The 21,386-nt window shown below is 39.0% G+C and overlaps 1 protein-coding gene across 2 annotated transcripts in view; it reads right to left on the reverse strand.

Annotated features, from left to right (window-relative positions):
* The window catches only part of FMN1 (formin 1), a 394,550-nt gene that overhangs the window by 266,533 nt on the left and 106,631 nt on the right, over positions 1-21,386 (reverse strand). The gene's annotated exons all lie outside the window — the stretch shown is intronic.

Below are 21,386 nucleotides of genomic sequence, written 5' to 3' on the forward strand. Positions count from 1 at the left end.
ACGTTAGGCGCCCAGGGTGGCTCCATCAGGTAGGCATCCAAGTCTTGATTTCAGCTAGGTCATTATCTCACGGTTCATGGGATTGAGCCCCATGTCTGCTTGGGATTCTCTCTCCCCTTCTCTGTCTCTACCACTCCCCCACTCACACTCTCTCCCTCCCCCCCAAAAAATAAATAAATAACCATTAAAAAAATAACACAATGTTATGAGATTTTATCCACTCATTATCACTGTATACCCCATATTTATTTCTTTCCATTCATTCCAAAGTGAATCCTCATTTCTTAGAAATGTCTCTTTATTTATCTTGAAAGGAAACAGCATGTTGTTAGCTGACATGTCAGTTTAATAGCACAAAATACTGGTTCTGGAGCCAACTGCCGGGGCTCAAGAATTGGCACCTCTCTTTACTAGCTTTGTAAAGACCATGAAAAGTATTTAAGTTTTCTAAGCCACAGTAGTCTCATCATTAAATTAAAAATAATTATCTACTTCATTGCATTACAATAAGTATTAAAATTTAATTATTTAATTCACGTATAGCATTTAGTTCATTTCTGTGTGTCTTGGCAGATGTAAAATATTCATTATTATCTGTAAGATACGGAATTCCCTCTACTAATACAAGGGCAGAGTATCCATTTGTACCATTTATGAATGCCTAATATCCACTCTCTCAGAGAGGATAATTTAGAAAAGATTTCTAAATTGCCATGACAATAGAGGCATGCTTATATTTGATATTAGAACTTAGGAAACAAAGGAAAACCCACCCCTTTAAGATAACCACAGTTCACATTTTGATGTATTCCCTTCTGTTCTTTGTCCTATGTATCTTATCAGGGTTATAACCATTCACGTCTATTTTTTTTTTTTTTAAATGACTTTGAACTTTGCAGTAACTGACTTATATCATTTCTGACCCATAGTGAAATTAAGAAATAAAGTGAAGACAGAAACCACACTCCTTTCTTGCTGATCTCTCAGGAATCAGTCTCAGAGTTCTGGAAGATCAGCTCATACCCCAGACACTGAAGCTGGACGGTTCTCCAGGGACAGCACAACAGGACAGAATCTCTTGGTTCCAGGTAGACACAGCCACGTTCCTGCTCTCCTGCAAACACCCCACAGCTCATCTGAGGGTGAGTGAGCTTCCTCTCAGAGTCTGTAAAGACCAGGTGACTCTGCAGGTGCAGGGGGAGCTGGGGTGAGGAGCAAGTTTTCTGAGCAGGCTCATACGCGAGAGAACTGTCCTTTCTAACCTTAGGCTCCAGTCACAGCCACTGAAAACCAGGCAGTAAGCCACAGGGAAAGGAGCTTGGCCATGCCCTTGGAAAGACAAACACTACTGACACCTTTTGCAGAAATGAACCTGCCACTTTCACTTGGCACTCACAACTAAATAAATGTCAGTTATTATCATGTCCATTATCATTCCTAGAGCAGCTCCCATCATCTACGACTGTAACCTGGTCACAGGTGAGTCTGACACAGTATTTTTCAAACTGTAAACTAGAAAGGTGCTTTTCAAATGCTTTTGCTCATGCACCCACTGAAATTTCTCCCCAGAAATAACATAGTCCTCACACATTTTGAAATTGCAATCTAAAATTTTTCATTCTAAGTTTAAACAGTTACACAGGACAGATTCTGGAGAGTTTGTCAATATTGAGATCTTAAAAATAAAACTGTTACACTTTTAAACGTAGCTAATGGAATCTAATAGCACCAAGACTTGCCACTCAGCATTATCTGTTTAAAAAGGCCACGAACAAACCCCGCCTTAACATTTGGAAATTTTACGTGGTTCATTTTCATCCTTCAAGACACTTCAATTTCTTCTACCCTTTTTTTTTTTCAGAATTTACCCAAAAGTAATATAGTTTTGTGTTTGAATGCCTATTATTATTCACTCTCATAATTTCTATGAGATACAAATATAAAAATAATTTGACTTTTAAAAGTTTCCTGGGGGTGGGCACCTGAGTGGCTCAGTCGGTTAAGCATCCAACTCAGTTTTGGCTCAGGTCCATGATCTCACGGTTCCTGAGTTCGAGCCGTATGTTGAGCTCTGCACTGACAGTACAGACAGAGTCTGCTTGGGATTCTCTCTCTCCCTCTGTCTCTGACCCTCCCCGGCTTGCACGCTCTCTTTCCCTCAAAATAAATAAACAAACATTCAAAAAAATAAAAAAAAATAGAAGTTTCTAGGATCACAAGAATATCTGTTCTAGGTTTACTTCTGGACTGAATTATCAAAAATTTTTATTAATACCTAGTACATGAAAACACTTTAATGTGATTATTAAACATTAAAATTTAACTGGAAATGTATCTTTTACTGGAATGGCCAGAACAGATTTTGTTTTGTTTTGTTTTTTGGTGCTCTACTAAAGGTTTCCCAGATACCAGTATTTGGAATTATCCTTTGATACTCTGGAGGTTTTTATACATGAGAAAGGTATAGCAAGATTTAGTATAGGTGAGACTTCAGCTTTTCCTTATACATTAGATGAAAAATTCATTTAAATTAAGAACACTAAGGAAAGCTAAGAATTTGGAAATTTTCTCAAAATCACCTATCCCCCCACTATAACCCTTAGAAGATACTTCTGTGTCCCCCAGTTTCAAGACTGCTACTCTGAAATGCCTGGGTATCTTGTGAAAAAGGCAAATTCATGAACCCTACCCTAGATACCTGAATTAGCAGGCTCCCAGATTGCCCCTCCCACACACACACACACACACACACACACACACACACACACACACACTCAAGACTGAGAAAGACTTAATTGGGGGATAAAACAAACACTTAAAATGTTAACACTATTAAGATTTGAAAATTCCACAATAAAAGACCCCCCCATAAGCAGTACCTGGAAGCCAAGGATTTCAGAAAGTTTCCCCAAGAAAGTGGGATTCCAAGGCTTTCTAAAGGAAGCAATGCTCCAAATTTGGGGTAAAAGGCAGAGGTAAACAATTCACCAAGTTCGAAAGCTAGGATATTGATTTTGTTGGCAAGGAAGGAGCAGTTGATGTCCTCAGAAAGTAAGTGGCTCATTATAGAGGCCCTGGGGGTCCAGCAGTGCATTATTTTGTCTGAGTGTCACCATCATAACAATTACTAACTGTTTCAAATAGAAACAGACTGTTGAGAATATTAACCTAGGTAAAATGGTTTTGGGCAACCGACTTTATGTGAGTTAATTTCAGGCAGATTGACTTAGAGCTGAGCGCCTTTTATCTACAAATCGGGTAACCTATGGACATAATAAAGGTTAATATATATTGCTATTAAGGCTGGGAAAAAGAAGATTTCAATTGAAATTACCTCATTTTATTCTCTTAACAGCCCCTCGCAATAGGTTTAGCAAGATGTATTTAAGTCATCACCTAAAATGAAACCAAAAGTATCTACTGATTTTTAACTCTAACAACCATTCAGCATCACAAATAAAGATTTTTTAATGTATCCATTCACAAGAAGATAGCAATCATTGCCTTTATCATCCAGCCTCTGGACCACTACAAGGAACTCCAAACTGGTCTTTCTACTTCCCCAGAGCAACTCTCAGTTCCATCCCTGTTCCATAATTACCCTCAATACCTCTAGAGCAATCTTACAAAATCCATATGTGGTCCTATTATTTCCCTACCTAAAACCTTTCAGTGGCTCCCCCCATTATCCATAGCCTAAGGTCCTATATAATTCCTCTCCCTCAAAGACTTGGCTTCCTCCAAGTCTACAGGCTTAACAACCTTGCATACCATTTCCTTTGTTTTATCTATCAGTCATAATAAACTACTAGCATTTCTTCAAACAAACCCTGCTCTGTCTTTCCTCTGCATGTTTGGTCCACCTTGCTTCCAGCTGACTTATCCTAGCCTACTGTCTTCCAAATTTGCTCAGAAGGCCCATCCTAATTACTCTACAGAGGATTGATCATAGTTTCCTATGGTTCTACTATAAGCATTATAAATACATAGTATACATAATCTATGTACATATATGTTTATATGTATTACTCAGGGCATAGAATGTTTTATTGTAATTATTTGTGTACTTTTCACCTCTCTCCCACCCTAGTCTTTGTACCTATCTATTGCCCCTCCACAAACAAGGTTTGGGGGGTGGGGGCGGTGACTGAGTTCAAGGATCTTATCTTATTCATCTTTGTATTCCAAGCACTTATCACACTTACCACTACATAATAGATGCTCAGTAAACATTTGCTAAATGAATACATTATTATTTGTAATTGTGCCATTAATAACACCAATGAATTCGACACTAATAATCTCCTAGATTGTTGCTAAATCAGAGTTAGAAATAATCTAGGAGCATGAGTAACTCTGATGTCACAGCCATTTACCTGCACCTTCTAAGATTACAACACAAGATAGAATGTGTTCTAAGTCCAGAGAAACCCCTATGAGTCATCCTAGCTATGGCATGTAGCTCAACACACAACAGCAGTTTTTTTCAAAGCTCTCTTCTACTTATGTTGATTAGTGGTACACTGAGGAAGAAATCTTAATGTTTAGGAAAAGAGAACAAAGGACAGAATCATCTGAAACAAAGGGCAGATCATCTGAAAATCATTTGGTTGTCATTTCTATGTTAACAAATCTAGGGCTTTGCTGCAAGGTTATCATATACTTTGCTACTTAAAATATAAGAAATGTCTCCATAGTTTTTTTAGTTTCCCTTATTGTAAATTCACAAAATTCATTACTTTCAGCTAAGACTTTTCCTTATTTAAAATAAGCAGAAAATCAGCAAATCAAATTCAGTATTTCATCATGATGACATAGGACAATCCCAAGAATACTGAGATAGTTCCTCACTAACAAATCGGAAATGTAATCACTAGATAATCAGAATAAAGAAAATCAGATGGTCATTTCAATACATATGTCCTTCATTTTAATATGGTAAATTCAAATTTCTTTTTGTGATATTAACACTTAGAAAGCCCAGTCTATAAAGAATGTTAACTTCATAAAGTTATTGGCCACAAATAGGCAACCAAAATAAGGCCTAACTATAAACATTAGAAGGAAGCCTACAAAATCAGGAATAACACAACAATGTGTACTATTCACTACTTTTCCAGCTTTGTTTTGGAGGGCCGAGGCAGTAAAAAGGACAAGAAAAAAGATAGGTAACAACTTATATTTCATTTTCTACTGTTAAAAACTTAATTGAAAAGAGGCAGAGGATTTGGATGGACATGTCCCCAAAGAAGATACACAAGTGACCAGTAAGCACATGAAGATTCCCATCATTAGAGATGTGCAAATCAAAACCACATTTGGATGGACATGTCCCCAAAGAAGATACACAAGTGACCTGTAAGCACATGGAGATTCCCATCATTAGAGAAATGCAAATCAAAATCACAAATGTGATACTGCTGCACACCGATCAGAGTGGCTACTCTAAAAAAACAAAACAAAACAAAACAAAAAACAAAAAACAAAACAGAAAATACCAAGTGTCGGCAATAACATGGAGAAACCAGAACCTTTGTGTGCTGTTGGGAGGCACGTAGGGCAACAAATGCAGCGGCTGTGGAAAACAGTACGGGGGTTCCTTAAAAAATAATACAACTCCCATATGATCCAGCAATCCCACTTCTGCATTTACACCCAAAAGAACTGAAAGAAAACAGGATCAAGGAGGTATTTGAACACCCGTGTTCACAGTAGCACTACTCATAATAGCCAAAAAGGAGAAGCAACCCAAGAGCCCGTCAATAGGTGCGTGATAAACAAAATGAGGTATATACATGGAGTATTACCCAGCCTTATAAAGGAATCTCTGCTACATGTTACAGCATAGAGGAATCTTGAGGACATCATGCTAAGTAAAATAAGCTAGTCATGAAAAGACAAATACTGTATGATTGCACTTATATGAAGTACCTTAGAGCAGTCAAATCCATAGAAACAGAAAGTAGAGAGGCGGGTGCCAGAGTCTAAGGGAAGAAGGGAAACCGGAGTTGTGTGATGGGTATAGCTTCAGTTCTGCAAAATGGAAAAGTTCTGGAGATCTGCTGTTCACCATGAACATCATTAACACTAGTGAACTGTACTTAAAATGGTTAATGCCTATTCGTCTATTATGGAAATCATTACATATACAAAGTGTGAAAAAATGCTTTGGAATGAATAAAATAACAAAGTTTTAATGGTTAAGATGGTAAGTTTTACATTATGCATATTTTACAGTTAAAAAACATAAATTGTCGTGATTTGTCTAAAAAAAAAAAAAAAATCCAAGGCTCTCAACTGAAAAACTAGTAGAACCAATACAAGCATAAAGTTAGAATTAGAAATATGGAAACCACTTTGTTATGCCAACAATTTTAAAACATAATGAGAAATGGATCCTATTTATAATCAAATATGCAGAAATTTAAATGTGCACCAGCTATTAAGAAAACTGTACAACTTTATTGAAGAACATTAAAATCCTGAATAGGATAAATTATGTTCCTGGATAAGAAGACTCAGGTTTTTTTGGGTTTTTTTTTTCAATTGTTTATTTATTTGTTTTGAGAGAGAGCACATGAGAGCAAGGGGAGGGGCCAGAGGGTGGGGAGGAACAGAGGGAGGGAGAGAGAGAGAGAATCCCAAGCAGGGTTCCCACTGTCAACGCAGAGCCCAATGTGGGGCTCACTCTCACAAACCACAAGATCATGACCTTAGCTGAAATCAAGAGTTGGACACTTAACCAAGTGAGCCACCCAGGCGCCCTGGGAAGACTCAGTATTATCAGGCCCCCTTATATTGATCTATAACTTAATATAATTAAATATAATAATATAAAATTCCAGTGGGATCATTTCATAGACCTTGAGAAACTGACTTTCAAGTTCACCTACAAGAGTGTACATACACAACTACCCAAACAAAATTTAGATGGACAAACAGAACGAAGGTGATCTGAATTGCCAGGCAATTAAGTAACTTTACACCAGCTTCAAAGACATAAAAATTGGCACAAGGCCTAGATAAACCTAGTAACAAAAAATATTAAAGTATCTAGCAATAGGTCGGCCTACAGAAAGGAGTTTATGTATAGGAGAGTTGGCACTCCATATCTGCGGAGCAATAATTATTTATTAAGTGGTATTGGAGCACGTAGTTACCATCCGGAACAAAAACAAAACTAAGAGCAGCTGACATTGTTTTGGTTTCACAATGTGCCAGGCACTGTACTAAGGTCTTCAAATGCATTAGTTCATTCACTACTAAAATAACTTTAACACACACACACACACACACACACACACACAAGGAAACTAAAGCATAAATAATCAGCTTGCCCAGTAATTTGCCCAGTAAAGGTAATTAACTTGCTTCAATATTGCTGAGGCCTAAAATTCAACCCCATGACATTAGATTCCACAGCCCAAGCTCCCTAATCATTACAGCACATAGCCATGCTGGACATACCTTTATCTATACCAAACATACCCAAAAATTTTAGATTGAAAAAAAAAAAATCCAAAAATATGTAGGTGTGTGTCAGCTAAAGCATACATATTGTTAAAGTTTAGGTTAGGGAAGTCTTCTTTAAAACCATCACCAAAAACAAATCCAGAAAATATAGGACTATGACTACATAAAACATAAAATTTCCATGTAATGAAGGACGACAGAAGAGAAACAACGTGGCAAAGTAGAGACCAAGACTGCAATACATATGTGAGTCAAAAGACTAATTCCCTTAATATATATAAAAAGCTCCTTCAAATCAGTAAGAATAAAGACGAAGGACCCAATTAATAAAAGGAAAAAGAAAAGCAGAAAGGAAGTCACAAAAGGTAAAATGAAAAGATGTCCAACGATGTACCAGAGAAATACAAATTAAAAACAATACTATGTATTTTTAATATCAGGTTGGCATAAATTAAATGAATATTGGGGAAGTGTGAATAATGGATATTCTTGCTTTAGTTTAGTATTAATTGCTTCAATATTTTAAGAGGGCAATTGTGCCGTATCTACCAGTGGTTAAAAGTGGCAAGGATTCTAACAGCAATTCTGCTTCTATCCTATCCAAGTACTTACAAGTATGCACAACATAGATGCAGACACACTTTCATGAAATTGTTGTACAGTGAAAGATTCTAAGTAATAAAAGGATCAATAAGGGAATAGTTCAATAAGTTACAGGTACTATTTTATTGAGTACTCTGCAGCCATTAAAAAAATGAGGTAGGGGCGCCTGGGTGGCGCAGTCGGTTGGGCGTCTGACTTCAGCCAGGTCACGATCTCGCGGTCTGTGAGTTAGAGTCCGCGTCAGGCTCTGGGCTGATGGCTCAGAGCCTGGAGCCTGTTTCCAATTCTGTGTCTCCCTCTCTCTCTGCCCCTCGCTGTTCATGCTCTGTCTCTCTCTGTCCCAAAAATAAATAAACGTTGAAAAAAAAAAAATTAAAAAAAAAAAATGAGGTAGAATGAAAATGTTTTTCATGTACTGTCACGGAAAGATCTTATTTTTCCATAATAAAAACCACCATGTGGTAGCAAGTTTGCAAGATACAAAGTTGAATACAAGGTCAAAGGCAGGAGAGACAGTAAGAGAGAGATTCTAACAAAAAAGTCAGAAATTAGATTTTTAAAAAACCTATGCTCAACTGCATCAAAAATTTGAGAATATTTAGGAATAAATGTGAGTTTAAAGGAAATTGTATAAAACCTCTAAGATAAAACTGTAACAATGAAAGAAATTAGAGAACACTGTAAGTATTTGATTGTGGAAAGGTTTGTTTATGAAATTAAAAACTTAGTATTGTCAAGATGTCAATGTAAGTAAAATTGTAACAAGTTTGATAAAAATTCTAAAATATGTATGGAAATACAGGGAGCTGAGAATAACCAAGGTAAGAGTACACACTAGCAGACCATGACTTATTACAAATTTATAGTCATTAACACAGTATTAAACTGTTACAAGGTTAGACAAGCTTAGAGAATGGTGGAGCAGAATAGAAAGTTGGTACAGTCAGGGGAAGGTGGGTTTTTCAGGAAAATATTCAAGATAACTCGGGTAAGGGAAAAACGAACTTGACTCCCCTTCAACTCATACACAAAAATCAATGCCCAGAGTATTGTAGGTCCAAATGACAAATGAAGAGCACTAATGCCTTTTTAAGATAACTTAAAAGAATAGGGGTGCCTGGGTGGCGCAGTCGGTTAAGCGTCCGACTTCAGCCAGGTCACGATCTCGCGGTCCGTGAGTTCGAGCCCCGCGTCAGGCTCTGGGCTGATGGCTCAGAGCCTGGAGCCTGTTTCCGATTCTGTGTCTCCCTCTCTCTCTGCCCCTCCCCCGTTCATGCTCTGTCTCTCTCTGTCCCAAAAATAAATAAACGTTGAAAAAAAATTAAAAAAAAAAAAAAGATAACTTAAAAGAATATTTTCAGGGCTCCTGGGTGGCTCAGTTGGTTAAGCGTCCAGCTTCAGCTCAGGTCATGATCTCAGGGCTCATGAGTTCAAGCCTCATGTCGGACTCTGTGATAACAGCTCAAAGCCTGGAGCCTGCTTCAGCTTCTGTGTCCCTCTCTCTCTGCCCATCCCCTGCTTATGCTCTGTCTCTCTCTCTCCCAAAAATAAATAAACATTAAAAAAAATTTTTTTTAATAATATTTTCATGACAGAGTCAGGGAAAGGTTACTTTAAGAATACTCAAAATGCCCTAACCATAAGGACAAGATTGTACTAAAACTGAGAATTTCTGTTCATCAAAAGGCCCTATTAAGAGAGAGGAAAGATAGTGATGCCTGGGTGTCAGTCAGTTAAGCGTCCAACTCCTGGTTTCATCTCAAGTTAGACTCCGTGGTGACAGCGTGGAGCCTGCTTGGGATTCTCTCTCTCTCCCTCAAAATAAATAAATACACTTAAAAAAAAAAGAGAGAGAGAGAGAGAGGAAAGATAACCCACAGAGCAGAAGAAAACACTTTCAAAACAAGTAACCAAAGGGCTCACATGAAGCAGATAGAAAGTACTTATTCACAACATAATAAAAGACAACCTATTAAAGTCCGACAAGTGACATGAACAGTGAACCTGAATATGCATCCAATGGCCAAAAGGCATATCAAAGAATGCTTGATCAGGAAACACATATTAAAACCCGAATGGCTCATGAGGCACCTGGGTGCCTCAGTCAGTTAAGTGTCCGACTTTGGCTCAGGTCATAATCTTGTAGCTCATGAGTTTGAGCCCCACATCAGGCTCTGTGCTGATGGCTCGGGGTCTGGAGCCTGCTTCAAATTCTGTGTCTCCCTCTCTCTCTGTTCTTCCCCCAGTCACACTCTGTCCCCCCTCTCTCTCAAAAATAAATAAAGATTAAAAAAAATTAAAAAAAAAAAAAAACCAGAATGGCTCAAATTAGAAAGACCAACACCACCAAATGTTGGCAAAGATATGGAACACTCAGACCTGTGATGTACTTGTGGTTGGAGTATAAATTGTCACCATCATGAAAACGAAAAGAAAGTAACATTAGAAAGCTTTAAAAGTGAAAAATCCAATCAAAAAGGAAAATTACTGAGAATAAAATAAAGTGATTGTAGAACAGGACCCATGGTTAGTCAGTAAGTAAGCCCATATGTAAATATAGCTTTGGAAATGATTAAGGATAGTATTTGGTTAAAGAATATTTTTTAAATTAATTTTATTGAGCTATGATATAATGCTCAACTTTAAGTGTACAGTCTGATTAATTTTGACAAATGAATCCCAGGGTTCAACCTCACAATCAGATGTCCCGCCAAAATGTTCCTGCACACTGCTGTGCAGGCAACTCCTCCACTCTAGCCATAGACAACCCCTGATGTGATTTTTTTGACTGATTACTTTTGCTTATTCTAGAAAACCTGACAAATGGAAATGTACAGTATGATGTCCTATCAGGCTACTTTTGCTCAGCATAAAAGATTAATCCATGCTGTGTATCAGTGGTTATTGCTGAGAAGTATCCTATTACTTTATTTTTTAAATTTTTTTCTTAAAGTTTAGTTTTGAGAGAGGGAGAGAGAGAGACAGAGCATTATCAGGGGAGGGGCAGAGAGAGAGGGAGACACAGAATCTGAAGCAGGCTCCAGGCTCCGTCAGCACACAGCCTGATGTGGGGCTCAAACTCATGGGCCACAAATCATGCTCTCAGCTGAAGTCAGAGGCTTAACCGACTGAGCCACCCAGGAGCCCCAGAAGTATCCTATTACTTATTGTACATACTACAATTTGTTTACTCTTTCACCTGATGACAGACATTTGGGTTTGTTCCATGGCTGCATTTGTACAAGAAAAAAAAAAACCGTGTTACCATCACTTTGGAAAACTGTTGGTATCACCTACTGACATTAAATACAGACATACCCTGTGACCAACAGTTCTACTGAGCATACGCCCAAGAGAAATTGTTCCTATGTGCACCAAAGGACATGTATGTGGAAGTTTACAGCAACATATTCCTAACAGCTCAAACCTGGGGACAACACCAGTGTCCATCATCATTAGAATAAATTGTGATATATTTATATAACGAAATACTATAGGACAATGAAAATAACTGAATTACAGGTACACACAACATGTCTGGTTCTCCAAAGTGTACTGTTGAAGGAAAGAAGCCAGACACAAACGAGTCGGTTTATATGAAGGTCAGAAGCTGGTGAAACATATCTATAGTGTTAGAAAGCAGGATCGTGGTTTCTTCTGAAGAAGAGTGAATTGTGGTTACTGGAAGGGGGCAAGTTGGGGGCTTCTGATTTGCATGTTCTCTTTGTTACAGCTCAGAGCTATACACTTAAAATTTGACTTTTCCATATATATGTTACACTTCAATAAAAATTGGCTTTAGGGGCGCCTGGGTGGCTCAGTCGGTTAAGTGTCCGACTTCGGCTCGAGTCATGATCTCGTGGTCTGTGAGTTAGAGCCCCGCGTCGGGCTCTGTGCTGACAGCTCAGAGCCTGGAGTCTGTTTCAGATTCTGTGTCTCCCTCTTTCTCTGACCCTCCCCTGTTCATGCTCTCTGTCTCAAAATTAAATAAACGTTAAAAAAAATTTTTTTTTTTTTAAAAATTGGCTTTAAAAAAGTCAATATAATTCAGTGGCATCACAATGATCTCAGCTTATCTTTACTATAGTTATTTACAATTATTATCATTGTCCTCCCTTTTATAACCGAGGTATCAACTCTGGTCACAACTACCACAGAACAGAGCCAAGCTTCACCCTCAAGTCCACACCTTGTACAAACCCATGAAACCCGCATCAAAGGTTTATTCCTAACTTAGGTGTGTCCACAAGATTTCCCTCCTCAGGTTCTGTCTTGAGACCGTCTTCTTTCCTCATTCTATGTTCTCACTCTCTTATCCACAGTCTCCCTTTATCTGGAGGGAAATGCTCCAGAGTTTAGACACTGAAATCTTGTGGTTAGTTATTTCTCAGGAAAACAATAATTTGTTCTGCAGAGGAGGAACATTTTTACAGGTTTGTAGCTGCTTTCTATGAAGGAGTGAGAGCTCTGTCTTCATGGAAGTGGTTGATGGCTATGAGCCCACTAAAGGGGGACAAGAGGAAGGAAACAAGAGGGGCCACAGGGGAAGATGCTGAGGCAGGATGTAGAGTGGCTGCTTGGTGGAGAAGCCAGAGAAAGAATGCTCAGCAAGCTGCAAACAGATGGAGATTTGAGAAAGAGAAGAAAAATGGGGCCACCTGGATAGGTGGGTTTTTGTTTTGTTTAACATTTATGTAACATGTACGTGCACACTTGCACGAGAACAGGGGAGGGGCAGAGGGAGAGGGAGAGAGAATCTTAAGCAGGCTTTACACCAGGCAGGGATCCAGTACTGGTCAGGATCTCATGAACTGTGACATCATGGCCTGAGCCAAAATCAAGAGCCGGACACTTTACTGACTGAGCCACCCAGGTGCCCCTGGATAGGTTTTTAAGGAAGAAGAAAAACATTGGCAGGAGGGATGTGTAATGGTGTGGCATAAGATATGGTACAAACTTCATTCTTGTCTTCCCAAAGAAGCCTCAAAGTAGATTTGAGAGCTCAGTTTATTTTCTCCAGGACACAATAAAGCTACTGAATATACAACCATTAAAATAAAAATGTTCAAGTATCTCTTACGATCAAGTACATGTATACACAAACTGGGCCCAAAACGAGCTCTACCTGAACTTTGCCAAGATTCCGCAAACCAGAGCATTGTTTTAAGAAGCATTTTTTGCTTTAATTGCTTCAGTGAGCCTTTCATACCATTAAAAATACCATTAAAACTCCCCCTTTTTAAATGTCTGGGAGTCAAAAAGGCAACATCAAACGACCTTAGTTAATTTTTGTGGCTATGAGCTGATATGGTGCTCCTATGATTTCCTTTATTATTCAGACTGACTCACTCAGGTCCCATTGTTTTTTGTTTTTTTTAAAGAACCAGAATAATTCTAAATGCTCCTGGTCCCCATGTGTTTTCCTTTCTGGATCTTTAAATGTCAGTATATTGGCAGGAAAAAAAAAAAAATCCATCACTCTCCATCCCCTCCCTGACTGGAAGCAGCCATTCCTCTCTTCCCATTGTAATTCCAGCTTTTGTTAATTATGTGTGTCTTTCAAGAAGTCATAACCTCTTTGGCTCTCATATGTAAAAGGAGTATGATGAACTAAATGATTTCTAAAATGTTTGCAGCTCTGAGTTTTTAATATTCTAAAATTTCAGTTCTATATTGTAATCTCTTGTCTCTACTCCCCTGAACCAGACCTTTACTAGTATTTCCTAGCACACAACAGGAGATTGCCAAGTTGCTGGTCCACATTTTGGGATTCCCTCTGCCTCACATCAAGCTTTAGCTCTCATTTGTATTGAAAGAGTCCATTTCCTTCTCTACGGCACCAATCTATGTAGCAAGTGGAAGCCTAATATACATTAGGTTCACCTCTCGTTTCCCAGGACACCCTATTTCTACAGCCACAAAATGCAAGACTTTCCTGCTTTTTAGTCTGTACAGCTTCCAATTTCTGGGCTATCACCACAACTCCATGCAAGTGATGGTGACATGTGACAAAGGCCTATAAAATACATAATGAACAAATCTATTGCCTAGACTGTGAAAGAAGATACTTGGGATGCTGTATCTAGATACAGGACACTAAAGGAAAATCTACTCATAGCTAATGCAGCTTGTAAGCTATGAATGGAGAAGTTTTTTTAAAGTACAGTAGGCCAATAAAATATTCAAAGATATTTATAGCTCTCCCTTGCTGGTGAGGCACGGATATCTGACTCACCAGGAAGGGTAGCGAACAGCTCTATCCTTTATAACCAAGGGAACCCAAATTAGAAACATACCAGAAGTTGGGCGGAGCTTTGTTGAGGAATGGGTTATTTCCCTATCTGAACCAACATACTCTATAGAGGGATGTTCCTGAGCTACTTTGAGGTTCTGAGTGGTGTAAGCCCCCAGAAATGCCACCCACACTGACAGCTTGCTCACTTGCGGGAACCATGACGCTGTGCTAGGTCCTCTTTTCTACAAAAGCCATAGTGCTCACTCTCCGCAGGGCCATCCATAGGCCATCACCCCCACCCCAGGCCAGGTCTGAGCTGCAGCCAGTGGAGAAAAGAGCTCTTCCAGATGCACATTGGAAGAGAAACCAAGAAAGCAGAGTTCATTTTGTTTCACAAAACACGAGGGCTTTTCTTTGTATTTTCTCCTTCCGTGGGTAAAAAAAAAAAAAAAAAAAAAAATGGTACTATTTGGGAAACTGGCAGGGACTTTAACCTACAATGCCATTTTTATGTAAAACTCACAAACATTAACTTAATTTCTTCTTGGGATGCTGAGGCACACACCATGATAATAGGTTTTTTAAGTTTCTTGATAAGTAATTATATATTTCAGGCCATCCTTCATAACATAAAGTAGGAGAGGAGCAGGAAAGGAATGCCAGCTCTGGCCTGAGCACCTGTATCAAAGGGGACAAGGAGGTGGGGGGCAAGTCCAGGGATGGTTGTGGGGGAGGGGCAGGAGAGGCTGAAATATATGCAAAATTCACTGCAGTGTCTTTTTCCATAGCTTTCTACCTTCATTAGATTTTTGAAGGAGGCTCAGAATATTTAGAATCACTAACCAGAGTAAAACAGAGGTAAGGTTCCCCTGGTATCAGGCATCAGTCAGTCCAAAATGTGGCCTTCATTCAGTCTAGCCCTGGCCTCAGAGCTGGTGTGACTTAAGCCAGTAGATTCTTAGGAATGCATTTGACTTTTAGGAAAAACGAATCACAAGACACAAATTCATGTCATGGGTTTTTTTGTTTGTTTTGTTTTTTTTTTTTTTTAAATACATGCCTCGGAATATATTTAGAAAAAATTCAGGCAATGGTTTTTTTACTGAGTCAAAAAAGAAAATTTCAACAGCTTAAGATATGTTCCTGAATAAAAATCCTAAGCATTTTCAAGATCTCAATTCTCATTTGTACCTTCATATTAATTCATACATCAGTGCAATGACCAGCAAAAATCCCAAATGGATCCTTTGGAAACTAAGGTAAACTGAGATTTTCTGCAAGAATAAGCAAGCCAAAAGATTTTTTTTTAATATTGAAAAAAAATTCCATAAAAACTTGAAAACAGAGCCTGAGATGTAGTTTAATGCTGAAATAATTAAGATACCCATATAAAATACAAACATAAGGACAACAGAAAGCCCCAAACAGTCCCAAATTTTGCATACAGTCACTACAGTAGCCTACTGTAAAATTAGCAATTTAGGGGGAAAAAAGTTGTCTTAGATCTCTGCCTTAACCTATGCACCAAAATGAATTTTTGAGGTAAAATAGAAAGAAAGAAGAAAGGAAAAGTTAGGGAAAATATCACTTAAAAAATTTGAAAATATTTATGATCCGAGTATGGGGAGGTTTTTTGTTGTTTAACTAGACTTCATGCCCAACACAAAGCCCTGCATAGGGCTTGAATTGACAACCCTGAGATCAAGACCTGAGCTGAGATTAACAGTCGGATGCTCAACTGAGTCACCCAGGTGACCCAAAGAGAGGTCTTCAACCAAAAAAGAAAAGTTATATAATAAAATGAAAATAGATTTGATTATACACAAATACTTAAAATGCCTTCACACCAGACACAAGTAAAATTAAAAGCAAATGATAAAGACAGAAACTTGTTTTCAGTGTTTCAGAAGTACTGTTTTCATATGAAATATAAGAAACTAGCTTGGCAATTAATATACATTGAAAACATTAAGGCATATACTCTTACATTTAACAATTATACCATAAGGAATGTATCCTAATTAAATGTTTACAAACAAATATTTACAGAACTGTCATTTCCATTTTTATGTAACTCAAAATACCTTGAAAAACCCAATCTCTATAAATATAATCATTGTTAAAATGCAGTCAATAAAAAAAATGCAGGCACACATTTTCAAGTGTGAAAGCAGACTATACAAGATGATCAAAAAGTTTTTAAGTATTCAATTCACATAGGCCCATCAGAATTCAAAACATTGGCCATGGTTTCTCTAGGAAACAGAATTAGAGACAATTTTTTTTTTTTTTTTTTTTTGCTTTGTGATATTTCTGGTTATTTCCAAAATGTATTATTTTATTTTGTAATACAGGGAAACATTTAACACTTTGAGAACATTTTCTAAGATCAGTAAACAGAGTCTCTACACTAAGGCAAAGAAGGTATTTACAGAACAAGGCTCTGAATGATGGCCATTATATTTTCTATGAATTAAAGCAGAAGACCTAATCTTCCCACAGAATTAAAAACAAAACAAAACAAACCAAACCAAAAAAAAAAAAAAAAAAAATCCAGGCCTATTTCTTCATGCCATTGTATTAGAACCCTGTGTGGTCAAGTGTAATGGAGATAAATGTATGCCAATTCTCCATGCTGACTGAGGAGATTTACAAACTTCTCTAGCCTGGAGCCTGCCAGGAGTATAACTTTGCTGGGTAACTTGTCTTTGTTACTTCAAATCCACGCGTCCCCCTTTGGTGCCCTACTCTGGGCCTCGTTGTCCTAAAGGAATGGCATAAAATGGCTCCCAGTCCTCTGACTTGTCTTTGGCCATTGGGAGTGATGGTGGGAAACAAGACCAAGAACAAAGTCCAGCTATTTATTTCCCAGATCCTTCCCTGTCAAGTCACCATAGATTGGCTGCATCCCTCTACTGAGGGCCACAGCTCCTGTTGGGTAGCCCCTGCCACACCGCCACTCAGCCTCCCTCTGAAGTTCTGGATTTCCCCAGTGGCCCCTCTTACCCTTTGCCCCTTCAAGTCTAAGGCTTTAAAAGCTTCTCACTGTTAGTGGTGCCAGACACTGCTCCAGCTCTTCGTGCCTTTTTAAACCCTGCCCACACCTTTGTGAAGACTTTCTAACAAACTCTGGATCAAATCATCCAGTTTGAGTTGGTCACCTGATGTTTTATTTGTTTGTTTTTATTTGTTTATTTTAGAGAGATAGCACAAGCCAGGGAGGGACAGAGAAAAAAGAGAGAGAGAGACAGAGAGGATTTTTTTTTTTGAGTTTTTGTGTTTTAGAGAGATAGCACAAGCTGGAGAAGGGCAGAGAGAGAGAGAGAGAGAGAGAGAGAGAGAGAGAGAGAGAGAGAGAGAGAGAGAGAGAGAGAGAATGAATCCCAAGCAGGCACCACACTGTCAATGCAGAGCCCAATGGGAGGCTTGAACCCACAAAGCCGCCAGATTATGACCTAGACAAAACCAACAGTTGGATGCTTAACCGACTGAGCCACCCAGGTGCCCCGAATTGGTCACCTGATTCTTGACAGAACCCTAGTTAATACAGCAATATATGTAATTGCCCAAAAACAAAAAAACCAAAAGTAAGAAACTTCACAAAGCAAAAAGAAAATAAAAGTGACCTAACATGATTTAGAACATTTTTTTCATATTTGAGAAAAAAGACATTTAACCCTATGTTAACTCTATGATTCAATCATCCACAGTACCAAGATCCTTGTGTTTTCCAGGTTTTATTTAAGACTCTGGGCAAGTTACAGGGGCATCTGGGTGGCTTAGTTGGTTAAGTGTCCAACTCGATCTCAGCTTGGGTCATGATCTCACAATTCGTGGGTTCAAGTCCTACATCAGGCTCTGGGCTGATGGTGCAGAGCCTGCTTGGGATTCTGTTTCTCCTTCTCTCTGCCCATCCCCCGCTTGTGTTTTCTGTCTCTGTCTCTCTCTCTCTCTCAAAATAAACATAAAAATATTAAAAAAAAACAAAACAAAAAACTGGGCAAGTTACTTACCCTTATATAACTTCAGCATGTACCAAACAGCATGTTAGAAGAGAAATAGAGAGCACTGGTTGTCTATTTCTCATAGAAACAAATTGCTTTTGCCACATTACATATAAAGGTATACACTTTTCTTAGGTTTCACAACACACCTTTTCACTTTGCTGTGATTGAGTCTTACTTTGCCTCAAGCTTCAAAAGCTAATCAAGTTTACCGCATCCAGATGTTTCTGGTCTTGCAGCACCGTCAAGTGGCACAGAATCAACGTGAGTTGATTAACCTCCTAAGGATATGAGGAGCCCAATGAAAGAGATTCCTCAAAAATAACAAAAACAAAACACAAAACCAAGATCATCCCACAAAGCTTGTTTCAACAGCAAACTCCTATACCCAAAGAAGGAAAGACCATTCTGAGAAGAACATGGGGTCTGTCAGTCAGACTGTCCCAATCCCAATTCCCAGGAATAGGGAGGGAAATGCTCTTTCCACTCCCAATAGGTGTGAGGCATCGCAAACACAAAGCAGGACTGCATAGACAATGAGGTAAGAGGGCACAACACAGGAGATGGCAGAAAGCAATGTGCTCTTATTTGAGTAGAGCAATTCAGGCCCAATGAGTTAACACTGGGGCCACTCACTGACCAGAAGAGGTCATCTCCAGCACCTGCAGCAAGTCCCCTGCACGATGGCTATGATGGGTGCTGGTGATTCTCTTAGCTGGCACATCACCGAAGTTCCAAGAGCTCAAACACTGGCAGTGGAAGAGCCCCCGATGGTGGGCACATTGTTATCAGGATGGCCCTGGAGGCTCTGATGGGCTTTAGCTGCCAAGGAAGGTAGTTGCAGTGTCACTAACTATAAATGATGCTGATGGCTCTGCGAGTGGCAGAGAGCCTCTTAGCAGTGGGCTCCAGCTACCCTCCTAGGACTAGAGAACTCCAGTAGCCATAGTTTAAAGGGACAGGTTCTCTGATACCAGCTTTCTTTTTATCCTTGAACAAAAGGTGAACGTATAGTAATTAGGTGATCTCTTAAGACCTTGGTGGCGGGGCGGGGGGAAATCATTGAATGATAAACTCTGTATAAAGGAAAATCCAAGCAGTAGCAAGTCTGAAGGGGCTGAGGGCGGCACAAGGACAGTGTAGGACTGATGATGAAAAACACCATTTCTTTCCCAGCTCTGCCAAGGACCAGGCTTAAATGTTCACAGCACAGAATTCCAACAACACGCTTGAAACAGGAATGCTAGAGTCTTATACACCTAAGGATAAATAAAGAGCACTGAAGACGTAAAAGCATAAGACTTCAAACACCTTAAATATCCTGAATCTAATCTCACCGTTTCTGTGTCTCTGCAGAGTGGCAAATTTTGTAGGTTTCCCTCAAGGCAGGGAAACCAATGGCAACAACATAAAATGCTTTAAACAATACACCAAATGCTTACAAGACTCCAGTTTTCTCAGTAACAGTTTAAGAAAATCACAAGGAAAATGCTATAGCTTCCTCAAAATTAGCAATCAATGACAAGGCAACCCTATGCTAAGATCAAGTAATAGGGTAAAAAATAGGTAACTGCAGGCACTTTATCTTCTTTGACACCCACCGAAAGGACATCAGGAGAGTAAGGAGCACCTAGAAGCCTCTAAGAAAGTGCACCACCAGACCTGGAAGCATGGGAAGAAAGTGCTGCCACCCGTGGGAACCGGCTGGGGACTTGAGAGGCCTTCTTCGGACAATACCCAGCCCTCTGGGTCACTGTGCTGTCACAGCTCATCCAGTAGCCCTACTATTATGGGTCCTTCCCACCCCCATCTCATCCAAGACCTCAGAAAGCTCTGAGAATACATTTCATGACAAGCCAAGACTGGGAAAGCCGCTGAGGAGGTCAACTACAGTGTTCCTCTGACTTTCTGGAAATGGACTAAGGAATCTCTGTAGAGGTATAAATGCCCCCAAATAGGACTTGAAGTGGATTAGAAAGCCATGTATGACATTTAGTTACTTCTCTACCCAGCAAATGCCCGTCATTATACGGAAGACTGCCCCAACACACCGAAAGGAACAAGACTTGGATCACCAATATGAACTAGGAATCAGAACTGTCAGTGTTCTGGTTTTCCATGAAAGCAAACATTAGCACTTTTAATTGTTCAAACTGTGCCAGATCATGAGAAAGAACTTGGTAGGTGGTTCAATTATTGCAACCACCAACACTCCAATTCTGGAAAAAAATCAACTGCAGGCAGGAAGACTGGAACAGCTGTATATATTTTTTTCACTGAGGCTATGACACTTTTCATTCTGTAAGTCAAGCACTACAGGAAAAAAAAAAAAAAATGCTATGAAGTACTACTTGCGAGAGCCACATGTTTGCAATTGTGTAAGTGGAGGCTAAAAGCCAGATTACAGAAGTGAAGATTCATTTGCCAACTCAAAATGTATCTGTATTCTCAATCACTAAAGTAATTTAAGATACTGCAGAAAACCCACATATTACTAAACCACCCCAAATTTGATCCATTCATGTTTATCAGTGAATAGGAAGGGAAGCCTTTTTCCGTAAATAGACTGATCTTCATGTACACACATATCCAAAGACAACCAGCAAAATATGAACCTGAATAGATAATCTTCCAATATCAGGACGAAAACAAAGAGCTTTCATCCAAGATACATAAACACATATATTCAATCAAGATACGCCATCCTCTACTTCTTTTTTTTTTTTTTCCCCCTGTGAACCTTCCAGTTAGAGTAAAAATATCTAAATGCCCGTTCCATTTTAACATATTCAAGCAAAGCTCCTGGGAAGGTTTCCAGAGAGTTAGATTGCTTTACAATTGGCCATGCATTAAATAAAGCTTTGTGTAACAAAAGTGAAAGAGTAACTGATACAGCCTCTGTACATTCACTCCACACAAGGTTCCTGTAGCTCAAAAGCATTCTCAAAGACAAACAACAAATCAGTTTGTAGCTCTGGAGAATCATACTCTGCCTCTTCCAGCAACCCCGCCAGCTCACAACAGTATGAAGAATACCACCTGCTTCCTGAGGAATGTGTAATCTACCTGCT

Source organism: Lynx canadensis, chromosome B3, assembly GCF_007474595.2.
Source record: "Lynx canadensis isolate LIC74 chromosome B3, mLynCan4.pri.v2, whole genome shotgun sequence".
In the NCBI taxonomy this organism is placed as follows: Eukaryota; Metazoa; Chordata; class Mammalia; order Carnivora; family Felidae; genus Lynx; species Lynx canadensis.